This window comes from Pholcus phalangioides, unplaced genomic scaffold (genome assembly GCF_987345545.1).
Source record: "Pholcus phalangioides strain wild (caught in Gottingen) unplaced genomic scaffold, Ppha-v1.0 ptg000005l_1, whole genome shotgun sequence".
Classification (NCBI taxonomy): Eukaryota; Metazoa; Arthropoda; class Arachnida; order Araneae; family Pholcidae; genus Pholcus; species Pholcus phalangioides.
Window position 1 is genome coordinate 8463339 of NW_028301598.1, and position 26058 is coordinate 8489396.

Here is a 26058-nt window from a genome sequence, read left to right on the forward strand (position 1 = left end):
GCGTCATCAATCTGCTCTCGTGAGCCACCAAGATGCTCGCAAATACCCTAGCGACAACACGAATGAGCATCCCATTAAAAGTTGCACTTCGGTTATGAAGTCATGTTGATTTTGGTTTAAGGATTGTTAGAGTTGCGAACACCGTTTGTGCATGATAAAAAACGGATTGTTATTTCATCTCTGACATACGCCTAAATTAAGACTAGCATCAATCAACAGAAATCAATCGATAATCCGATCTTAAGGACGTTGGTGCACGATCTTGTGGCTTCCCATGAGAAAAATCTCCTTCCTTTAAAGCCGGTATTACACTATAAAATTTTCTAGAATTTAGCCAATAGCATTATTAGTTAGATTTTTCAAGTTTTATAAAAGGGATTTTATCAAACTTTTATAGTGTAATATCGGCCTAATACCGGGATTACACTATAAAAGTTCGATAAACTTCTTTTATAAAACTGTAAACATGCAGCAAAGTCGTATTGGCTGCATGCTTACAGCTCGGTTGCATTTGCGCGAATACAACCGGCACGATTGTTGGTTGCATTTTTCAAGTTTTATAAAATAATTTTATCAAATTTTTATAATGTAAAGGCCGGGATTACACTATAAAAGTTTGATAAAATCCCTTTTATAAAACTTTAAAATCCCAACTAATAAAGAATTTGTGAAAATGCAACCGACAATCTTGAAAGGACTTTTAGAAAACTTTTATAGTGTAATACCGGCCTAGGCCGGTAAAAGTTTCATAAAAAAAATGTTTTTTATAAAACTTGAAAAATGTAACCAATAAGCACATCTGTTACATTCGAGAGAATTTAACTGATCCGCCTATTGGTTGCATTTTTTAAGATTTATAAACAACTTTTATCAAACTTTTATAGTGTAATCCCGGCCTAAGCCCGGCATTACACTATAAAAGTTTGATAAAAGTAATTTTATAAAACTTGTAAAATGTCACCAATAAGATTATCAGTTTCATTTGCTCGAATGTAACCTATATGAACTTTATTGGTTGAATTTTTTGAGTTTTATACAAGCGATTTAATCAAACTTTTATAGTGTAATACAGGCCTTAGAAACATTTAAAAATTTTCTATTCCCTTTAGGCACTCATTTTCTTTTTCAATTACTATGGATATTTTTATACAATTTTAACCCGAGCATTTAAGATTTTATTTGTTGGTTATTTTTTCTCGAATTTTAACTTCAACAACATGCAAATTTTACAAAAAAAAAAACAACAACAAAAATTTACCCATATTTTGTGCATTATTATTTTTTTAAATAATTTTAATTAAAAATCCTCGAGTTAAAGTATATAACAGCATAGTACTGAGACACACACAAGTTTCCCAGACATCTGAATGAGTGATTTTCGAAAAAATGTTCCTTACCTAACAAAAAACTTAGTTTTCAGAAAAGAGAATTTTAGTGGAAAACATTAGTAAATACGTATAATGCCTGCAAGCGCAGTTTATATTAAAATATTTTAAAAATATTTTTAATACAGGTAGAACAAAATCTTGAACACAGTAAGAAGCAAAAAATTTCAGAGTATTTGAAAATTTAAAAATGTATTTTTTGAAAAATTTGCGTGAACTCCAACCCCCTTAAAGATGAGTGGTACACGTTGCTTGCTAGTCGAGAACAGATCGAAATATCTGCCGTAAAAGTTATCAGAAGGGAATCAATCTTCTGAATGCCATTGTTATCGAACGGATAATTAAAAACGGACATAATTATTAGAAAATTAAAGTGATAATGTGTGGTAATCTCTCTCTCACTCACACACACACAGATTGCACTTCACATCTTATAATAACACCCTTTTTCATGAGATGGCTAATCCACCATTATCAGGGGGGAAAAAACTATGGACAAGGGCGTTATCAGTGCAAGGAATTTTTCATAATGTTAACTGTGTACCATTCGTGTGTAGTGTAAATAATCACAGAGTATACGATACTATCCAACATTAATGAAAACCGACGATTTCGAATCTTTGCCTCTTCATTTCTAGCAAGCATTGTAAAACGTATGAATAGAAGCTGCTATCCGATTCGGCGCGAAACAAAGGTAGGATTATTTTTGTCCAACCCTTTGCGAACCTTGAAATTAAGGAGTTCCGAATGCACCCCTCCAGTAGGATTCACCCATTCGCAAGCCGAAAGCCGTTTCGAAGGTCAGTAGTCGACAGCTGCTACCCTTTAACGACTCGTAACGACTCGCTCCGACGATGCTCGGGGTCACGAAAGGACAAAATCGGGTCGCACCCGAGCCCTACGAGGTCACGCCTATCCTGGTCAAGGCCAGGTGGGGCTTCAGGTAGGTCGATGGGCCCCAACCATTTTCGTTTTGGACCGAAGGGTACGATCTGCACGGATACGAGGGAGGCAGAATGCCTTGTAAGTGTGACGAATCTATTTTTCGATCCCATCCTACCCCGGGGTTGGGTCCATTTTTTTTTTCATTATTTCACGTGGAACGAGGAGAGGGGTGAGAGAACAGATATAACATGGACCCGCGTTAGTAAGGCACGCACACACATTAAACACTCTCCCAACCAAGGTTGGCCTCAACCGAACCCAAGGATATTTTTCCTAAAATCAGTGGCGGGAGTGCGAAGAAGGCGAGACTACAACACACAAAACCGGGCAGAGGAGTAAATGAGGGTTGCCAGTTCTTCGATCTCCTCTCAAAGTTCGTTCGTGATTCCATCGCCAAATATTTCCTTCACTTTGTCCACGAAAATGAACTAATGAGTCTTAAAAATAATCAGGAAAAAAAAAAAGAAACATTCATATGACGAATATTTAAATTTTGAGAATTCAAGCTAAACGTTACACCGCGTCTCGTGGTAACGCACATTCAGATATTTCGTGACATTTATTAGTATAGTACCGCTGTCTACAATTAACCCTTAAATACATAGCTCTGCATGTGTGCGAATTAACCTTTACGCGCTGATTACTGCAGATATTATGGGTATAAAAATTCAGAATCGACTTTACACATAGGAGGTCAAATTCTTTCCATTTTATATTTTGAATTTGCTGGTAGATGTCCCAATTAATCATAACTCTTTGTTGCAGAACGTGGCTGTGATTCCACTAATTTATTGAAATGTTTTGTTTGCATTTATTTTTATTTTTTTACGTTGAAGTTTTGCAACCGGAATTTTTTCTTACCGCCGGATTTTTTTTCTTGTATAAATCACAAAGGTAGTTATATATTTTGAGAGTAATATTACTTTTCGATACGTTTACTTCATGTGTGATTTTTGAGGCCCTGTATAAGCAATACAATTTAAAATAGATTATTTTCAATAGATATTTCCGGCTTTCTATGCATGTCGGTAACTATGAAAAAATTATAAGCTCGAAAAAAATAACATGCATTTAAAGGGTAAAACCAAAATTAGAAGTAAATAAAATTTTGTTGGTTTCAATATTGTACAGCGCTTTCAATACACCGCACCTTTTCCTTTGTCTCCGGATATGCGTGATTTTACGTGTGGGATTACTATATTTCTATTCTATTATACTGGGAATGGAAAATTTATAGCAGAACCCTGAGTTCATTAGCAATAAGTCATACAAACAAAAGCAATTACGGTGATCTCTCACTTATACACCCTCTCACTTACAAGACGATTTTTTCTACTCCCGGTCAAAGATATAGGTAAATAACGCTATTCACATATACACCTCTTTCACTTACGCGTCTTTTTTTTTTCTAGTTCCTTTACACCGACGCATAAGTGAGAGATCACTGCACGTATATCAATGACATACAATTCGAATAAATTTTTTTTTTGTCATTGAAAAAAAGGTTTTCAATTATTGTCTTTCTCGTCAAATCACTGAATGATGAAAATTTTAATTTATCATCAAAAAATGGGTTTTGCAGCAAAAAACATTACCAAGCAAGACCATAGGCTACTCAACATTAATTTTTTTGCTGCGCCAATGTTTCCGGTATTGGCCGATTCGCACAGGATGATGCGCCAAAGGTAGCAGTGGTGAAAGATCTTTCTGTGGATCAGTGACACGAAGATTCCAAGTTTTGCTGCTGCTACGATGTTTTCAAGGGCAGGCAAATGATCATCTAGGTCAAGGGACACACAACAATCGGAGAAGGAGAAACGCCATTGACGTCAACGCAGCGTTGCCAAAGAGACAGGTGACTACGCCACTTTCCTCCTATCGGGAGAGGCGGCCAATGGCAACAGCTGATGCAGTTGCGTCATACAAATGACCAAGGCGCATGCGCAAAATATTCATTTCTCATCCCGACGTTCCACAGGTTACATGGCGGGAAGCTGCGGTCTCCATTCAAACCATGAGAACGTTCTGGTGTAAAACAGAAACTTGCCGGTAACACACCAATCGGTGTCAAAAGTGATTATTTCAGACATATTTTTACAAAGTGCAAAGGACACTTTGTCCTATCGCAAAGTTAGTTTCAAAGAAATACCGCCTGGTCCAGAAGTACTGACCTGATTTGAAAAGAAAAAAAAATTAAAAGAAAAGTAGTTATAAACATAAGAGACAAACGGCGTAAAGAATTTTAAAAGGAAGGTTTTAATTTTTTTTATTTACAAAATTACTACATGAGCAGCTTTAGTGACGGAAAAGATATCAAGCCTAAATAGCATTTCTTGCTATGTTATTTTAATATGGGATGTTATAAAGTATGGAGATAAAATTAATGTAAATAAAAGAAAACTTTGAAACCTTTTCTTAAGTAATTTAAACCGTTTGTCTATCTCTTCAATAGTTTTTTTTTTAAATAAATAAATATAGATATTTGCAAAACAGGGCCTTCTGAACCCCCTAGAATTTAATGCTAGTACAGGTAAAACAAATCCACAAATTCAATCAAAAAATGTAATGGCATTAGTCTAATATAAAAAGTATAGGATTGCCATGTTCCGCGTCAAATTTTTTAGTAAGTAAAAAAAATCTTTGAAACCTTATCTTTCAAATTCTCTTTGAGCTTTTTGCCTCCATCTCTTTATCAGCTCTTTTAAATATTTTTTTCATACAGGTCTGGACCATCCTGTATTTTGAAGTGGAGAGTAGATTAAGAAGTGTCACGACTCTTGAAGTTGAATTTTCAAAAATTACTTCAACAAATATTTCATTCGATTGCAAATAAAATACTAAAAATTTCGCGCTAATCGGTTAATTTGTTCTTTCATAATTAAAGAAAGAAATATTGAATTATAGTGTGAACGTATGCCAGAAAAACACTTTGAACGCGATTTTCTCAGATTGCAGTTTTTGAGGTCATCCGTAAGATTTAAAAAGAAAACTATTGTCCCAAAAGTTCTGAAATTTTGCAGAAACATTCAGTTGCTACGTGTTAGTAAAACAGACCTCGGACTTTGATATCTAATCATTTGCTAGAATTTTGTGAATTTTTAAAGTTAAAAAAAATATATAAATTTCCAAAATCTAAAAAACATGCAACATTTTTAAAAAAATACTTCCCATTGATCAATTGCTAAATCCGAGGTCTATTCTACTAACACATATCGACTACACTTTTCTGCAAAAATTCGGATTTTTTTTGAGGCAGTAGTTTTCTTCAAATCTTACGGATGAGCTCAAAAACTGCAATCTGAGAAAATCGCGTTTAAAGCGTTTTTTCTAGTATACGTTTACACTATAATAAATATATAAATAAATAACGTGATCTTCACGTATTCCCAAGGGATCAACATGATCCGTCCAGAGAATTTGTTAGTGTTAGTAAACAACCATGCCCGAACCGGGATTCGAACCCAGACCTGCACAGTGAGAAGCTAGTTCCCTAACCACTCGACTGCCAGGCGGCCACTTTGAGACAGTTAAGTACTTATTTTTTTAATTATGAAAGAACAAATTTACCGATTGACACACATTTTTTAGTATTTTATTTGCAATCGAATGAAATATTTTTTGAAGTAATTTTTCAAAATTAGACTTCACGGGTCGTGACACCTATTAACGCAAACATCAGCGAAGAAAATTTCGTCATACAAAAATTAGATACTTTTCCCGACTCTATTGTTTACTCCAGGGTCTTTTCCAACTGTAAGGGGGTGCACCCTTGGAAAAGAACCAGGATCTCCAGGAAGAGTCGTGATAACCTCCAAATTTTTAAAACTTCTCCGGGATAGGTGTTTTTTTTTCGGCACTACAGCATTTCAATTATAGCCATGTTTATTTCACCCGTGCTCAATTATAAAGACACCCCCCCCCTCTTCCGATTATGAAGTCAGTTTGACTCTGCAACCAGGAAGTGACGTTATACCGAGGTCCAACTGTTTATACGTTCAAGTATTGAACCTCTCACAGGCCAAAAAATAATTTATATCAAAAAAATTATCAAAATTGCAATTTTTGAATATGAAGAAATATGGTGGTTTTCCATTAAAATGCATAAATATTCATAATCTAAATACGCTTTGTTCAGAGCGCATAAAAGAAACAACAACATTGTTTCTTAGTTTAAGAAATGTATCCAGCTTCTTGGCATGACACGGATGATCACGGAAAAAACATCGTTACTTTTACAAGGGAGAGGAAGAAAACAAGGTCGGTTGGAGCGGATCTTCTTCCACTAGACGGACTGCTCTTCTTCCGAAAACTTTCACTCGTGACCGTGAACCCTTTGATGGAGAAAAGAACAAAACACGACGAACTGATCGATCACGGCTGCTCCACTATCACATACATATATATTTACAACTTGAACCAGAAATGCGACCACACATACCAGCATAGAGGTCCCGAACTCCAGCGGAACGAGGTCACCTAGGGTACGCTCTAGCGATTAAGGAGGGCCGACCTAGGTCGCCACAGGGTCTATCTGGGCCAACCTGGAAGTCCAAAAGCAGCCAAGTGGGTCAATCGGGGACTCGAATCTGGGCCAGGATACGGCACCCTGGAAATGGGCCTCCTGAGTTCGTTTCCGCATAATGAATTTATAACATAGATACATTTTTTTTTTTTTAAAAAGAGACCGTCGTTAGATCTACACCTTCTAAGAGATATCCAATTCATTCTTTGTGGCCCGACCTACTACTCTAAATTTTCGGCCTCGAGCAGCGACCAGATATTACGACAAAAAGCACATACAAAGAATAATAATAAAAAATTGAGAGCAAACAGACATAATGAGGCGAAAAACGATTTCTTAAGAAATACTAAAGAGCGACACTCGTTCACGTTTTCACTTTCATACGCCATTCATCTCACTTATTTCAAGAATTGAGAGACAAAAAAAAACTTTTAATATCTTCGTGTTCTTTCTAGTGGATTTTGTCCGAAGCAAACAAGCTTAAAATTTTCAATTACAAGTACTTGTGGTTCCCCCGAGGGGCCACGCTGATAAGCTAGGGGAATTGGGGAAGTAAGGGCGGCGAGAGAATTTCCAAAATGAAACCGTTTGATAAGAGTTATTTTCTTCTTTTGTAAAGTGAACAAAAAATTTTCAAACCAACATAATTTACGTCCATAATAATCAATATATCACCCCCCCCCCCCAATTCAAGATAGAAGAACGAATGTGCAATGCTTTTGGGGGGAAAAAAAACCGTGGAAATGACGTTTGAATGTTTTCTCTACCAATGCTACTCTATGGATGTTATTTTCCTGAAATGTTTTGTAACGTGTTTCAATAGGGATGCACATTCGCGTTTCAGGCTAAATTTAGATAGGAAAATAAGGTATCCAACCAGCTGATAAAATAAGTGAAAATTTGCACATTCGTGTTTTGAGCATGAGGGGAGGTGTGATGGGCGATATGTTAAGAATCAATTTATATAACTACATAGAAACACTAAAAGATGTACGGAAACAAATTAAAACATTATTTAGCAAGCAAATAGCGGCTCCGTTTCTGTTTCATCTTTGAATGAAGTTGATTACGGCAAAAAGAGGAGTGGGGTCGTCACAGATAAGATTTTTATCAAATTGGGGAGGGGGGGGGGGAGAGGGTCTCAGTCACAAAATATGGGGAACCACCGAAGTAGGTAAACTGAGATTTCAAATACCAAATTTATTCAAAAAAAGTCGTTCTAAAGAACGTAACAGACTATCAAAAACAAGACTTTCTTGACGCAACTGAGAAGTCAATCAGAACACTTAAAAATATATTTGCCAATCGGTTTGAACGAGAAAGATGTGATCAACATACCGATCTTGAAAAAAAATTGCAAAATAATAACGAAAAATATGCTCTACACACACAAAAAAAAAAAAAATTTCGAACATCACCAGACATACGATGAATATCTCGAATTGTCTTCTCATAGCCTAAGGACATACCATTAAAAAAATAAACTAAGAAACAGATTTTATAACCCTATATCTGTGGCATTTACTTTTATTTCAGAAAACCGTACCAATTTTTTTTATAGGTTTAATTTTGTTGATTGTATTAATGAAAAGGTTAGAGAATGGTTATTTTGTAAAAAAAAAATTGTATCTCACATTAAAAAAACTATTTACTAATTAATAAAATAATTATGTTATATTATATTATATATTAATACAACTATTATTTATTACATTTGATAAATGTCAAAAATTATCCGATCAGTTTTTGGTTGTGAGTTAACCTCTTCACATCTGAGCCAAAATTGTCTATTAACAATATTTTGTCATTGATTCATGGTCATTGTATGCCAAAATGCCTCAAAGAAAAATAATTTGGGTCGTATTTTTACTAGGATCATTCAAGTTAGGTCCTTAACTTGAAAAAGAACCATTAAAAATTATTTAAAACAATTAAAAATAAGGATATACACATATGTGTATCGCCGGAGCGAAGATGATAATGGATCATGGGGGGAGGACCCCGTGAATTTTTCTTCTGGGCAACACACATATTCCAAGTTTCAGCTGCTCGAAAAAAGTTCGGGCCATACAAGTAAAGGGTCACAATAAGCTGCAACAAGAGCCCAACACAGTAATCACAAGCAGAAAAAAAGCTAAACTATAATTTTAAAACCGCATGTTCCTATATTCAGAGAATTCTGCATCACCAGGTTTCTTTTTCCAGGAGTGTCTATTTTCGCCCAGACCCAAAATCAACCGCACGATGAACTGGCGACGTATAAGTGTATTTTGATTTGATAAACACCTATCAAATATTCCTTATCAACAAAATGTTTGGTTTTCGACACTGAACGAAATCCGTAGCACATCAAGTGGATTTATAACCGGATTGTAAAACCAGATGGCGCCACAAAAAAGCCTTCCCGCGAGTATGCAGTAACTTGGCTAAAAAAAAAGAAAAATAGCAATAATAATCACTGTGTAATATTTCTTTTAAAATTCGTCTCAAGCCGAAGTAATAGCCATCGAACTTGAAAATGTATTGGGAGAAGACAAATGTGGTAATGAGCGTATTTCGATCAACGATAACTACACAGAACAAATATTTGCGTTTGAATAAATTTCATTTTTAATTTCCATTCGCATTTAGCCATCGAAGAAATATGTAGAAACTAAATGTGTAAATTACTAATTTACTAATCACTAAATGTGATCATTCTCATTTCTTAAGTGAGCACTGCGATACTCCCGAGCTTCGCAGGTTGAAGAAGATTGCATTATAGTCTTGAACTGCACTTCAACGCTTCTACACTACGGGCTTGGTAGGATTGCCCGCAAATGGTGAGTTTGCCTTGATACTGAGATCAGAATAATTCGCAGCCACAGTAGGCCCTATGTAAAAATCGATGCCGTGATACGGGACAGATAGCAAAATCAGGCAAAAGGGATAAGTGGAACACAAGGAGTTATGCGCTTTAGAGGGAGTATATACTAAGAGTAAAGGAATATATTGCATATCAATAAGGGTCACGTGGATGAATTGACTACTTATGACTACAAATCTAGACCGTCAGAGAAAAATTCAATATTGATATTAACAACTCCTAATAGTGCCATCTCAACAAATTGGGACTACTGCGAAAATTTTTCATTGCAATTGACAATAATTGTGAAGATTGGCAAATGTGCCCTCACTGCAGTTACATCACTCCAGGGTTTATGATACTATTGAGGTGTCTGATATTGTAACAATTAATCATATAAAATGAAATAATAAGATGCTGTGGCAGGTGTATACAGGAGGAGGGCCAAGGCAGACGATAAGTAAAAAATTATGTTGCTGACATAAGCGGCAGGGAGGAGCTGCAGATCCCCCCCCGTTCGCTATACACACCCTCAGTGATTCAACCCCCCCCCCCGCCCGTTTGAGGAGCCTGCATCCGTTTACGGCTGTGATAATTTATCCGTTGATAGAACGGATATAGGTACCTCTTAGTACCAATTTCCATATGCACGCTTTAATGTTTCTGGAGTGGACGGAAAAGTTTCTGTAAATAAAACGAATAACCGCTATCCAAACGTGATTCTTCTATCATCAGAACGCGTGATACGAATGACGATGACACAACGCGTTGACAGGAGAGGCGTTACCAAACACGACCAGCTTTGACCCCGTGCAGAGAGAGATAAGGTCAGGTCGAAGCTCCTTCTGGTCGAATCCGGCCTTGGACTTGGGATCGCCGACACCGTAAAAGCTTGTTTCTCTGCTCTTTTGGGAATGTTGCATGATTAATAGTATACATCATTATCATCTTCACGCGAATAACAAACAAACAACACCGGTCGAAAAGGTCGAGGTCGAAAGGCAAGAGCGACGCCCTGTGTCAGGGTTGAGTTGATTGACTCTGCATTTTGATTGACTTTAAATACAAATTGAAAAAAAAAAAAAAATGCTCCAAAGCGGATTTGCTTCACGCGGGAAAAAAAAGGAAAAAAAAAAAAAGAACAGGAAAATTATCGAAGAATGCTAGAACTCTCTGCGCATTGAAATTAAGTATATAAAAATTCTCATAATTTTTATCGCAACACGATAAATTCATGCATGCACACGAGGGACAATTAGGCCAAGCCCTACAATTTAAGGACAATTCCGAGAACGACTATTGAAATGATAATCACCGAGTGGTTTTCGGGTTACAAAGGTAGTCCGCAGCAGAAATTAGAATGAAAATATAACGAGAGATTATATCATACAACACAGGGGATCCTTGGCGGGGGGAGGGGGGAGTAAGCAGGATCGACATTTGGAGGGAGCACAAAAATTTTCTTCCCGAGAAATTTGAAGTTTTACAATCCTTAAAAAAGCATTTAGATTAACAGAAACTTGTCAAGATTCTTTGTAAAAGGTATTTTCTTTCGATATTTCAATTTTTCTCTCTCAGAAATATTAAATGTTTTTCTAATTTTTGGTCAGCTGGGGAGGGGGCAGGGTTGGACAGTTTCTTACGATGCGAAAAAAAAAAAAACCAGCGGAAGAAACTAGTAGTTTTCCCTTCAATAATTTATCGTATACTTTAGGGGTCATTAAAGGGGGGGGGGGGTCAAAAATGGCTGAAAATCTGCTTACGTAATACTTAAATTGCCCCTTAGAATTTATGCTTTAGATATAGCGAATGTATTTTTTACAACATTAAGTAAATTTAATTTCCCCTAATTTAATTACGTACGCAAATGAATAACTGCATCAGTCTTTTGAAGAGTTGGACAGTTTCTTCGCGCTTGAAGAAAACTGTCAACCTTGCTTCTGCTTCTTTCAAGAAGAAACTAGTTTTTCTTTCGTATTCATCATTTACGCTACAGTGTAAAGTATGGCAAATACATTTGAACACCTCTAATAAAATTAACTAAGCACATATAAAACGAATTATAAAAATTACATCAGTCCTTTGACCAAGGTCACACATCTAGCTGAAACTTTTCATTAGACCTAGAAATTTCATTGGAAGTTTAAAATCCATTCATCTAATTTCAATTTAATTGACAAAATTATTTTAAACTTTTTTATAAGTAACAAAACAACGAAACATCACTTATCAAAATAAACGGCACTGATCTCTTCCGTGCTATTGGAAAATGAAAATTTCATTTTATTTTTGAAGATCATCAGAAATCAGATTATTATTTATACAGTCGAATCCCGTTATAACGAACTGCACGAGACAGGAGAAATCACTTCGTTATAACGAAATTTCATTATGAAGGAATCCAAGGTTTTAGCATTATTCCTATGTAAACTTATCTGGGGGGGATAAGAAAAGGGTTCTTTAAAACGAGATTTTCGCTATAACGGTATTCGTTAAAAAAGGGTTTTCGCTATAATGGTATTCGTTAAAACGGGATTCGACTGTAAATAATTACAATATCAGAAAATATTATCAAATACAAATTTTCCTAACTACAGTGCAACATTGAGAAAAAAAATTTTTTTAGCAGTTGTATACTATAATCAATTTCTCAGCTTAGAATGACTGAATGCAAAAGACGAGAAAACGCCATTTATTAACAATCCTATTAGAGAAAAATTCCCTGTGACACCGCAACTTGGAATTGCACCTTATCAATCGATACTGGTGTCCCCTTGTAAAAGCAGTCGATTGACGAAGCACTAATAATTCATGGTCCATGCTATCCACCCCGCTGAAAATTTTGAACACTTCGATAATGTCTCCCCGACAAATGCATTCACCCAATGTAAACATATTCAAAAAATGAAGTCTCTCTTCATAACTCAAGCCCGCTGTGCCAATAAGGACACGCGTAGCTCTTCTCTGCACCCATTCAACCAAGTCAATGTCCCTCTATAGGTATGGATTTTGGTATGGTCTCCACAACCTTACAGCATACTCCAGTCCCAGACGAACTAAGCGTCGGAAAAGCGGAAGAATGATTTTAGGAGAACGAGAAGAGACCTTTTTGAAAATGAGATCAAGCATTCTATTCGATTTTTTGACAACCGCTGAACATGTTCACAAAACCTAAGCCGCTCGTCAATGAGAATTCCTAAATCGATGACCCTAGTTGCATCCCAGATGGTGACACCATTCAACTCGTAAGGGGTCATTCAAGTATTACGTCAGCATCGAGGTGGGGAAGGGGTTTCGGATTTGCTGACTTTTGATGACAAGGGGGGGGGAAGGGGGGTTTGAAGGTTGCTTACGTCATCAACCACCCCTTTTTGAAGCTATGAAATATTCTTAGCTGCTGACGAAATTTTGCTGACGGGGGGGGGGGGGGAAGAGGGGTGTCAAAAATGGTTGAAAATCTGCTTACGTAATACTTGAATGGCCCTAAGAGAACCGTGGGTTGATCGAACCAAATTGAGCGACCAAGCACTTGTCAACGCTAAACGTCATGCTCCATTCCATTCATTTGCTCATGCTGCAATCCTGTTTAAGTTGGTCTAGAGCAACTTTCTATCGCTTTGATTCCCGATTACACCCATTAGCTTCACGTCATCTGCGAATTTGCTAACAATCCCATCGATACCCTGATCGAGTTAATCGATAAAAAGTGAAAAAAAATATGGGGCCAAGGACACTTTCTTGAGGAACTCCACTTGTGACGCCTGTCCAACCAGAGAATTCCCCGTTCACCATAACTCGTTGTGACCTATCTCTTAACCACGCTCACCAGGTCCTGCCAGCCATAGCTAACGTCAACCGGCTGAGCATCAAGCCCTCGACATACGACGGAAGAACATCGTAGTCGATCTTCAGGACCCAGTTCGGGATGATAGCCTCTGCGAATGGATAGGACTGTGTTCTCAAGGCCTCCCACTTAGCCGCCGCACTGCGAGGGGAAGCCGCCAAAGTGTTTCAGACGCTCGCCGCCGAGGACCGTTCCGGCTACGAGGCCTGACAAACGCGCTTGAGCGAGGTACGGAGAAAACTACCTCAAGGACTTCCACCGGCTGCAACTCAAGACCAGACAGCAGAAGTCCGGGAAACGTTGCAAGAACTGGCTATGGACATCGAAAGGCTCTCGCAGTTGGCTTACCCGGACTACCCGCCGAACATCAGGGATGGACTGACCCTGTAGAGCGTTGTCGACTCCGTCAAGGACCCCGACGTCAAGCAGGCGCTGCGTCTGGGCGAATACAAGAACGTGAGAAGTGCTCTTGTCTACGCTATGAAATTCGAAGCAGCCCAGCAAACTTCGAGGAGAGACAGACTGGTCAGCGGTGCTGTTGCGGAGAACTGTACGGCGGACATCATCAGAGAGCTGAAAGATCTTTTGAAGGGTGCCACCAATGATCGTGGGAACCGAAAAGATAAGTCACAGATGTGCTGGAAAAGATCTGAAAAAGGCCACTTGCTGAGCGCATGCTGGTACGGGAAATACGCCATGCCGAGTGTACCACGTTTCACAGCTGCATGGTGGAGACTATGGACTCCACGTGAGAGGCGAAATTGATGGACTCCCATGTAGAATGGTAATCGACACGGGAGCCAACTTGAACATCGTCAGGACGGACCTGGATCAAATATTCCAGCAACGACTTCTCTACGTACGACCATCGTTGACGCTGCAGACAGTCACGGGAGAGAAAATGACTGTGCGCGGAAAATTGGAAGTCTCAGTGAAGTTCGCCAAGGTCGTCTACCGACCCACCGTCTTCGTGGCCTACATAAAAGACCCGTGTATCATCGGACTGGACTTCATGAGAAAACACGGATTTTCCTTGGCCATGGGAAATGACCAGCTGCAGAGATGCCGCTGTATTCTAATTTACCTGGACACAAGTAATTCAAAAAATGTGGGTCCTTTTTGAGTGAAAGAGGGTCCCTCTAAATAAAATGTATCTTGAAAAAAATGATGCCCCCCATAATTCACTGGTATCTCTATGAATTTCCTTCCAGCATGCTCCATGTCTTTGATCACCTGCTTATATTTCTTCGTTGAGACTGAGCGGTGGGCCAAGTTTTGGGTAGGAGAAGAAAGTATATGTGAATCAAGTAATTCATTTCTAAAAACATGTCCTATCCACACAAGTTCATTTACTTTCATTGTACGAAAAGCTTGCAAAGAAGCTCATTAGCACTGAGAAGTTAACGTATGGAATTCCGCACATGTAATAAATCTAAAACAAATATACAGTTGATCCCGCTTATAACATTTCTCTCATTTACATTTTTTACGACGGTTTTTTGAAAAACGTTATAAGCAGGATCCACTTTAATTAACAGTTGGAGGCACACATTTATATATTTACTAATAAATCAATCTATAAATTCCCTTTTGATTGATTTTACATTTCATTAACAAAATCTTGGCACTTTCAATATCTTCTCATCAAATTTAAAGCAAATTTTAGTTCTCACTCTCTCTCAGACACTTAAGAACTAGATACTTTCTCAAACGGGCAAGCATACATTTTGGCACACCCATGTAATGTAGGAAAAGCAGTTATAAAGGGTGAATTTTGTGCCCCCCTCTATTCCAGAGCCCAGGACACTAGATCCGCCTGTCCCCCCCCCCCCAGTTGCGGCCCTCATCTTTCCTCCAAACTGGTAATGCGTGCATTTGAAGTTTAATGTATACATATTTGTGTTATAGGTCTGTGTGATCACCGTGGCAGCCAGAAGTTTTTTCAAAGGAATAGCCAACTCAAAATTTGAAAACCTTAGAAAATCACATTTTTAGTCAATTACGATTGCGCAATTGCAGGTTCCAAACCCGGATTTTTACCAAAAGCAAAATTTGGGAAGGGTTATAAAGGGCCTCTTCCCTTCCTCCCCTTCCCCGAAGATCAAAAATTAAAAATATTTTTGTAGGGAATTAAAATAAATTTTTTCATACTATCTGCTAATTTAAAATTTTTTTTGAGTGACCCAAACTTTCTGTGAAGAATAAGATCCTTGTGCCCCTCCAAAAGCCGATTCTGCGTACACACCCGTGATTTTCGCGATGCGAAATGGTGCCTACCACATAGCAGCTAGATGACAAAACTGCAAGGTCGAGTTTTTACAGATTCGGTTTTTTTTTCCACGATCTCGGAAAGTTTAACAATTTGAACGGGCGTTCCAATTCTTTACGATTAAAAAAAAAAAAAAATGCGCATTTGCAATAATGTAGGAACAAGGTGAATTTATGGCGTATAGGCGTTGTCTTTAGTAATTCAATACCCGGTTCGTACTTGCCAGAAACTTTTCTGACACAGGGGTACACCACTAACAGCGACATCATCACAGAAAAAGATTACTACCGCAGGGAGTCCCACATCGAGGGGTTAGGGCACTAACCTCTCGGTGTGTAGAAAAAAGGCAGCCGTTCGGAATTGGCAAAAAATTGTAGGCCCCGTTCTAATTAGTACTCGCGTGAAGAAAATGACCGTGGTGCGACAAAATGATCAAATAATGTAAACCCTTCACATTCCTGTTCGAACCGTATTCGCGCGATATCTAGAGATTTCTGAATGAAAATTCTTTATAGGGTTGTATTTCAGACACCACAAATCGATTGTGTGTCATTCTTAGATCACGAATCAAATTAATATGTTTCATTTCACACACAATGAAAATATTTATACATATTTATTTATAATTAAATTATATATGAAAATAAAATTCGTCATCCTCGGCCTCTTTCATTTCTATTCCGCGAGATTCTCTAGCTATTTTTATTTATTTTTTTTCTTCTATAATTTCCGAACCAGAGCAAAGCTGAACCTCTCCCATATTACATACTCTTATGGTCCACACTCATACATAAAATCGCGCAGCACGTGTTCTGCAACCTGTTGCTCGGCAAATCGAGGGATTTGTTGCACGACTTTGTGTAATATATGAGTGCCGACTCATACAAATAACCTTACTGTATACAAATAACAAAATGACGTCGGATTAAAGGAAGAAAAAAAAAGAACAGCCAAAAGCACACATACGTCAAGTGATGAAGAGAGGGGGAGAGAGCAAATGGTATTTCGACCTTCACATAAATATGGCCGCGAAAAGAGGAAAGAGGGAACGGGGTAAGAGATATAGTGACTTCAACTCTCTCGTGCCCGAGTTCGATATTATTCCAGCTCTTCTCTCGACCCTCAAGGTCAGCTTAGCGAAGCTTCTAGGGCACCGCAAAGTCAACCAGCGCGAATATGGAACCGCCGATGTGGGACAAGGCCGAAACCACGGAAGCGAGAGCCCGCACAATCCCCGGACCCAAGGATACGGAGCTCTTTTTCCACTTGCCCGCAAGGTCAGGCTCGAAACGGAGGCCTCTTTTCCAAAATAAATAAAAAAAAAATAGGGTACAAGTGCACGCACCCACGCTATCAAAAAAAAAGGAGTGATAACATAACAATAATAAAAAATTATACGTATATATTTATTATTTTTGTCATCATAGTTACTGACGTAACGTGGGGGAGGTGGGAGAGACATATCGCGTCAGAAATGCGATACCGAATATCTGTGAGAGAGAGAGACCTTTTGGCACTCGAACAAATACAGGTGCAACACGACGACGAAAGAATGACGTCAATTTGAATATTCGATAGCCTTCGAAGTCAAGGGCAACACACCTACTCTTGGAGGAGAACGTGGATGCAAACACAGACCATTTTCAACACAAAAACAAACGTCCGCTGCGCCGGAAAGGGTCATGTTATTTTTAAATTGTTTCAAAGAGAGATCCTGTTATTTTGCCAAAACAGTGTAGAACAATACTATTGAAGGTGACCAATTAACTGACCACGATCTCGTCCTTCCAAGAAAATAGACATTTCTAAGAGGAAGAAGCGGCTATTATAAAACAATTTTTTCAAATAATTTTCGTTTCCTATATTATAAACATTGCATGTATGGAACATTTCTAATTTTTCAGCAAAACCCCCTCTTTTGTGGGGGAAAAAAATTAGTCCGTAAAAGAGTGGGTGACCGTAAATAAGGGGGGGGGTGTTATTGGAGAAATTAAAAAAAAAAACGGTAATTACTATTTGGCCGTAAAGGCGGGGGTGACCGTATGTAAGGGGTTTTACCGTATTTTCGTACGCACGAGGGCTAATAAGACCGACACATAATTTAGAGACTAAACCGAACGCATCGTTCCAGCCAAACTTAAAATACAAATACAACACCACAACAGGCAAAATGCCGAACGAAGTGGCTGAGAAAGAGATGCCCATAACAAATATGGATGTCATATATTTCAAAAATAAAGCAACCCGATTAAAAATGTAATTAGAAACATTATAAACAATATATACACATGATAAAATATTATACAATGTCCATAAAGAATACTTATGGTTGTCTTATTCTAAGTATGAATAGCTTCTCGATTTACCCCAACATGTTTATCATACTTCTTTTTAAACGTATCAATTGTGTTACAATTTACTACTTCCGGGGGTAAGCTATTCCATTTATTAACAACCCTATCAGAGAAAAATTCCCTCGCGACCTCGCATTGTCCCTTACCAATCGATACTGGTGTCCCCTTGTAAAAGCAGTCGATTGGCGGTGTATTAAAAATTCATGGTCCATTCTATCCATCTCATTGAAAATTTTAAAGGGCCCTATAAAAATTCACATCTTATAACAATTCAATTTTCTTGAGATTTAATTCACTGACATAACATTAGGAACTTTTAAAGGTGCTCTTAATAAATGAGAGGGTCAAACGTACTTGTATCTGAACCAATTTTGCATTAGCCCCCTCCCCCCCCGCCCATTTCTCAGCAAAAAATGCTTCCATTTGGTAGCTTTGGTCGTACAAGAATGAATGCTTTAATTGTTTTGCATGTCAGGCAAGGATGAAATTTTTATTCAATGAGACATAGGATCCAGGGGATATAAAAATTGATTCAACTTCTTTTCAGAAATAATTTTTGTTGACTGAAATGACTTTTAGGTATTGAGAAACGATGAGTATGGATAGTCAGTGCTATGTGCTAGTGGTTTCCGAACAGAATGCCAGATTCAGCGCGATATTTTGTGAATAAATTTACGTTAAACGTAGCAACAGGTCTGCGATTCCTTTCTAATGTGTGTGTGACAAGCATTATCCGAAAAAATAATTTTGAAGAGTAATTTCACTCCTCTCCAAAATTTTCTTTATGGGCATTGTATAATTTTTAATCACGTGTACATATTGTTTATAATTTTTATTAATTGCATTTTTAATTGGGTTGCTGTATTTTGACATCCATATTTTTATGGGCATCTTTTTCTCAGCCACCTCGTTGGGCATTTTGTCCGTTGTGGCGTTGTATTTGTATCTATGGTTTGCAGTCGTAGCTCATCACTTATCTGAGATGGTATTTTCATGAATGTCGTGACGCAAGAGCGAGCCGCCACTGCATGTTGGGCCGTCGTAACATATGGGCACACGTGAGAAAGGTCTGGAGGCCCCAGGTGTAGGGGAGGGGAGTCGTGATAATTGAATGGCGGAAGATGATTTTCAAGAACACAAGTACTGAATTATACTAATTTCTACGCTGGAATTTCGAGTTGCGTTGGAAGACCCCAGAGCATCACTTCGCTCTGTGAGAAGGGCATGTTGCTGTTGAAATGGCCGTGACGACCGCTCATCGATGCAATTAATCCTGTCAGAGAGAAAGTTCAATAGCGCCGAGCTCGACCTCATTTTTACATTCCGCTTCCACGACTAGCAAGCAGTCAGAGAGAACCAAGGAGAAAAAAAGTCCAACGAGGACTGCCATTCGGTGTTCCTCCTGCTCCGCGTACACAAGCCCGCCAGTCAGCACGATAACAATGCCAGCACACCTTTCTACCATGCTGCCATCTATGAGGGACGACTGGAAATATGAGGTGAGACTATTTATTCTTGCTGCCGGCCTATTCCTATGCGGCGTACTAGCCTACTGTTTTTCGAGATGCTGAATATGAAAACAGTAACTACTAGTTCCCCCCCCCCCACTAGAATTTCTCACATTCCAAACCTATCATGCATTTCCGACGTCCTCCTTTTTTTGAAATTATTTCAAGCGTCCTCCTACGTTTCGGAAAATTTGCCTTTTTATCCTCCTTTTAAGGTTTCCGAAATTATTTCTTTTTTCCTTTCCACTATATGAAACATATCTCTCTTGAATGACATGAGTGTAGGGCTACCAGACGTTCTCCTTCTTGATGCCATTTCAAGCGTCCTCCTACGTTTTAGAAAATTCTACTTTTAGCCCTACTTTTCAGGTTTCTGGAATTATTTTTATTTTTTATCTGGGAGAATTTTTTTTTCACTCTGAGAAACGTCACTGACATGAGTGTTTGTACGACTGCGTTTTTTTTTCACACATGTTCACACACTTTGACTACTAGCCGTCAAAATTCCCAGAGTACGGGAACCCAAGTTGCCTTCACGCAGGGCAGATGATAGCCTATTCTAACAACGGCCCAGCTTGCTCCAGGATAATATGAAAAAAGCAGTCAAAATGCAACACCTCAATTTTGAGAATATCATTGTTTGCTCACTAACAGCCAAAGCCGTACACCGATGTGGGAAGGGAGGGCAGCGCCATATTAATGCATGGAGGCCCGTGCACGACGCGGGGGATTCTCAAGTGCAGAAAAAGGTTCATGAAATGAGATCTGGTCAAATTTTTGACAGCGAGTATGTAAATGGGGTGGAAGGTATTTCTGGCGATGGGGGGGGGGGGGGGAACCGAAGAAAAATCGCTTTGCACGGCAGCCTCTGATGTCATAAGACCTCTGATGACACTCTTGAGGGAGGGGAGTATTATTTCTCTTCCATTCAGTAATACAGAAATTAGTAGTACAAAGTTATCAAGGATCCGTTTTTTTGTCCCTATAGTGGCGCCATCGGTTGTAAGAATAAGGAAAAGTGACATTCCAAGAGTGCGCTTGCACGGGTGTCCTCCTTTCGCAGTTTCCGAATCGTTAACCCTATAGTTGGGAAAATTATTACAGCAAGTTTTATTGGTCAGAATAGTCGCGTCATCTGTTGTGAAAATTGGGAAAAGTGACGTTATTAATGATGCGCGTGCAGGCGTCTTCCTCTTTCAGTTTCCGAAGCTGGTAACCCTACTTCTGCACAACAATAATACCTAAATATTAGACTGTTCCAATACGAAGGGCGATCGAAGTAGTTAACGCATAATTTAGGTACTGCGATGCGGAAGTATTCGCTTAGCATAACGAAATAGGGTTACTAGTTGGAAAAACTGAAAAAAGAGGACACTTGCGTGTGCACCTTTGATAATGTCACATTTCTCCATTTCCACAACAGATGGCGCCATTATACTGATGATAAAAATTCTTAAAAAATCTTGGAATTGAGCCGTAACTCAACGTTTTGAGTTGGAACTGGGAAAAAAACACAAAACAAATACCAACCCGTCTTCCCTCGCTTATAATGAAATGCTCCCATCGTCCCGGCCCACGGCCTAAATTGCAGAGGGGTCTCATCAAAATGAAATCTGGTTTAAATTTCCGAGAAAGCATGTTGATTGGTAGGTAGGCATTTCTAGTCAGTTCGGGGCCTCAGAAAAATCGCTTTGCCCGAGGGCCTATGATGTTTTTGAGACGGCCCTGCCATTCTCTGGTTAGTTTCATATTAGTTTTATTAATTTGCCTGAATCACGGCGACATGTTTCCTTTCTCTACTCTCGGGTTATTTTTCGACGCGTTGTGCTTTTGTCAGGGGTTTTGTAATTCGTCATAAGAATCAGCGCATATATTCCCTTTTTTTCTGGATGTGTGTGTGGAAGAGGTAACACCCCCCTCTTAATCCCTCCATTCCAGTACACATTAGCTGTTAGTGAACAAACAATAGTATAGTATTCTCAAAATGGATGTTACGGTTCTTTTTCCAGAGTTGTTTTTCGGACTGTATTTCTCATATTACCCTGGAGTAAGCTATCCATGGTTAGAATAGCATCTGTTCTGCTTGAAGGCAAGTTGGGCATTGTATTGCGGGAATTTTGACGGCGATTGGTCAAAGTGTGTAAACATGTGGTGGGTTGAAAAAAAACTCAAACACTCATTTCAACGAGGAGATTTCAGAGTGCAAGAAAAAAAAAAAAAAAAGAGAAAGTATTTCGGGAAACCTGAAAAGGAGGGCAAAAAGGAAAAATTTTCTAAAACGTGGGAGGACGCTTACAATGGCATAAAAAAAAGAGGACGTCTGGCAACCCATAACAAAACATCAAATTTCATCCTTTACCATACCGCAGGGGTCTTTAACATTTCGGACACCGCAGGCAGAATTGAAACCTCCCACGAAGCCCGCTGGCCACCAACGCACGTAATTGATGATCGAAGTGTTCAACGGTATGGAAATGATGGACCATGAACTTTTAGTACACCGCCAATCGACTGCTTTTACAAGAGGGTACCAGTATCGATTGGTGAGGGACAATGCAAGGCTATCGTGTCGCAGGGAATTTTTTTCTAATAGGGTTGTTAAATGGAATAGCTTACCCCCGGAGGTAGTAAATTGTAACACAATTGACACGTTTAAAAAGAAATACGAAAAACATGTTGGGGTAAATCTTGAAGCTATTCATACTTAGAATAAGACAACCATAAGTATTCTTTATGGCCATTGTATAATATTTTATCATGTGTTTATAATTTGTGTTAATTGCATTTTTAATTAAGTTGCTGTTTTTTTTTTTAAATATATCACATCCATATTTTTATGGGCATCTTTTTCTCAGCCACCTCGTTGAGCATTGTTGTCCGTTGTGGCTTTGTATTTATATTTAGTGACATCTCAATAGAAGGGGCCAATGGAGTTCCGAGTTGAACACGGAAAAAATAATTGAAGATTTTCATTTATTCTGAAATTATTTCTTTTGTTAATTATTAATTTCGACCAGTTTTTTAACTAATTTTTTTTCTCAAAAAGTTTTTGACTAATTATTGAGTAAATTAACTCCCGATACTAATTTTCATCTGAAATCATTTTAAATGATTCTGTAATTATTTGTGTAATTCTGAAGTTATTTTCCTTCTAAATGTTTCATTCTTGATATGTGATTTCTTTCAATAACTATGAAATTAATCTTTCATTAAGTTATTTTTTTTCAATAATTTAAATATACATTTATTTCAAAAATTCTAAAATTATTTCTTCAATTAACTTTTTTTCATCAATTTGTTCCAGAACTATTTCTTTCATTTATTCCAGAACAAACCGTTTTTCAAATGTTTTCAACCATTTTCTGAAATTTATCGGCGGGTCAGGACAAAAAGATCCGAACGTCAAACGTGGCCCGCGAGTTGAAAACGCTTGCCCTATCAAATATAGCGTTGAACAGATGGCACCCATTACAGTTGCCTACATCATTTTTGCTGTGGGATTACTGCAAGAAGCGGCATCTAATTGAAACAATTAGAAACAAGTGCGATTTTTTAAAAATATTAATACGTAGGAGGACCCTTATATATATATATATAGCGGTTCTTTTTTAGTCCGGAAAAATTATTGCGGTGGTGGTTTTGGAAGTAGCGCCATCTATTAAGCGATTGGGGAATGTGACGTTACACAGAGTGCACGCGAAATCAAAGACGATCAAAGACGATTTGAAAAATTGAAATTTCCAAAGAAAATACTTTAATAATTATAATTAATTTCTGTTAGCTTCAATGTTATTTGAAGGCCGAGTACTAAAAATTTACTTTTAAGAAATTTATTGCGACTCACCCTGTAAGTCATATAGATAAACCCTTGGCCCGCGGACGGAATGTAACCCTGGGGGTTAACTGATGTGGCCTGCTCTCCTCCCCAAAACTAATTTGGTAAAAATGAACTAAGCGGTGCATTTACGGATCGCGACACAGTTCCAGAACACTTAAGCGATCCGTGGCACATATAGAGATTACTTGAGTGATGCATGGCTCAACTATAGGCCACCCCATTGGCCCGCTTGTTAAGTGCGGTAGAACGGCGAACGTGCCGCGGAACCGCCATAAATCGTTTTATTCAGGTCAGGTCAGGTCAGGCATGGCTCAATTCCAGATCAATTAAGCGGCCCGAACACATTTCCAGATCACTTGGAACCGCAAACATTTAGAGATCACTAAAGTGGCTCTGTAGGGGATTGATCAATAGGGATCCTGTCAGTTCAGGAGCCCACAAACTAAAGAAAGGTTTTCTCATTTTCGACGCACCAAGATGCCATTAACAATATTTCATATTTTTATAAAGGGTGGTTGATGATGTAAACATCATCCAAACGTTCTCCCCCTGTCGTCAACAAGTCAGCAAATCGGAAATCCCCCCCCCTCCTCCATCGATGCTGACGTAATACACTTGATTGACCCCCTTGGAGAATGCATTCATGCCCAACAGATGGCATCATCAAGCTCGATGGATGGCTAGTGTGCTCCATATATTGCTTTTGCTGCTGGTGTACTGCACGAAGCGCCATCTAACTGAAATAATCAGAAACATTTCCGATTTGATTTTTTAAATTATTAAATCATAGCTGGAACCCGGATTATATGCACTATAAAGTGGCAAAATATGCACTTAAAAATGCAAAAATGTGCACTAAAAATCCCAAAATATGTACTAGAAATCTTATAAAAGTCAAAAATTCCGAAATATGCAAAAAAAAAAAAAGAAGAGAAAATATGCATTAAAAAAATCACGTGTTTTAAAAACACATCTTTTCTATTTCTTAGTGCACATGCGTGTTCATTTACAAAAAAATATCCTCTCATATATATATATATATATACCGCACACACATGCACAAATAACTTTTACATATTCAGGCATTTTTTAATTTTTAGTTTGTTGTAGCTGCTCCATAAGGAAAATACCAAAAGAAACAAAAGATAACAAAAGAAAGAAAACAAAAATAACAAAAGAAATTCGACACTATTTTCTAAAAACAATTTAACACTTGACATATCTCTAGCAACAGCCTCACAATAAAACGGTTAATATTCGTAAAATACTTTATAAATGTATATTAATTTACTGAATTTCACCTGCGGGAAAAAACCGATGTTATGGAAATATTACGAACAATATTTATTTGAAAAAATATAAAAAAAATTGTGTGAGCTTAAATAAAAAGAATATGCACTTATATTGAAAATTCTTTGATTTTAAGCATTTATATGCAGAAATGCTAAAAAAGGCCAAAATATGCATATAACCCGGGCTCTAATCATAACGATTGGGGGAGAGAATGGGAATCCATTCATATTTTGAGTGCGAAGATATCTGTGCTTCGGCATCGTCAGCTCCAAGGCAATGAGTCAAATTTACTTCGATCGATGCAGGTTAGTTTGCAAACAACTTGGCCAAATGCTTCTGTAAATAGCAGCTGCACAGACGCGTGGGAATGCTGACGGTTTCGCACATAGGTTGGTGATAAGATGGGGGGGGGGGGAGCTTCTAGGCTAGGATCTTTGAGCCTCGATCACATTTTCCATATGAATTTTTGAAGTACAATTTATATCGCGAAAATTAAGGATATGATAAAAACCGTCTCGGGTCCTGTCAGCCCTACCTTTGTGGGGCAGGGGCATAATCGACCCTTGTGGGGGGAAATATATGCAGATGACCTATACATTTAAGTGTGTCTATATGTATTGTCATCATCATCGTGCTTCCCGAAGCCTTCATGTCCACCTCCGCCTATTAGTATTTTGTTTCCCGCCATTCGGCAATTTTTCAGAGACTGGTAATTAGCGGTTTCATTCAGCTTTGGAATTATTTTTTGCGACAATTGGCAATCGCAAGTGTTTTCCCGTGTTTGAGATCCCAAATCTCTGAATGTTTCCCGGGGCAATAGGGTCAGCCTAGTACCAATACAATTTGAAGAAGAGATGAGACGGATATTCGGTTGCTATTCGTTATTCGGCCAAATCACTATTCGTCCCATCCCTTAATTTGAAGTCCATGTCGAAATACTACTACTACCAAACCAAACATGCACCTCGTCTACATTCCTCTGCGTAATTTCTAAAGAATTGATACATGTTGAAATGTGCGTGTCAAAATACTGCAGCTCTTGCTGCCATCTACCTAGAAATTTGAGAACTTCATTGATGAATCACAAATGAATGACTCGTGCTGCTATCTATTATCTAGAAAAAAAACTATCGACTAGTACTATTTCTGAACAACAGATAACAGCAATTTTGTAATACGCGCAGGATGTTTTTGAACTGCTGGTAAAAGCCGTCCAAATTTTTATGCGTCAACAAACATGGCAGTTTTCATGCTA

At 38.2% G+C, this 26058-nt stretch overlaps 2 protein-coding genes across 2 annotated transcripts in view; one reads left to right on the forward strand and one right to left on the reverse strand.

The window, feature by feature from the left end:
• Taf8 (TBP-associated factor 8) overlaps positions 1-26058 on the reverse strand; it is a 120420-nt gene that overhangs the window by 82143 nt on the left and 12219 nt on the right. The window lies entirely within an intron of this gene.
• The window catches only part of Idh (isocitrate dehydrogenase [NADP] cytoplasmic), a 47710-nt gene continuing 41096 nt past the window's right edge, over positions 19445-26058 (forward strand). Inside the window, exon 1 of the mRNA XM_089232277.1 lies at positions 19445-19663. The gene's annotated coding sequence lies outside the window, so the exon portion shown is untranslated. The remainder of the gene's footprint in view (positions 19664-26058) is intronic.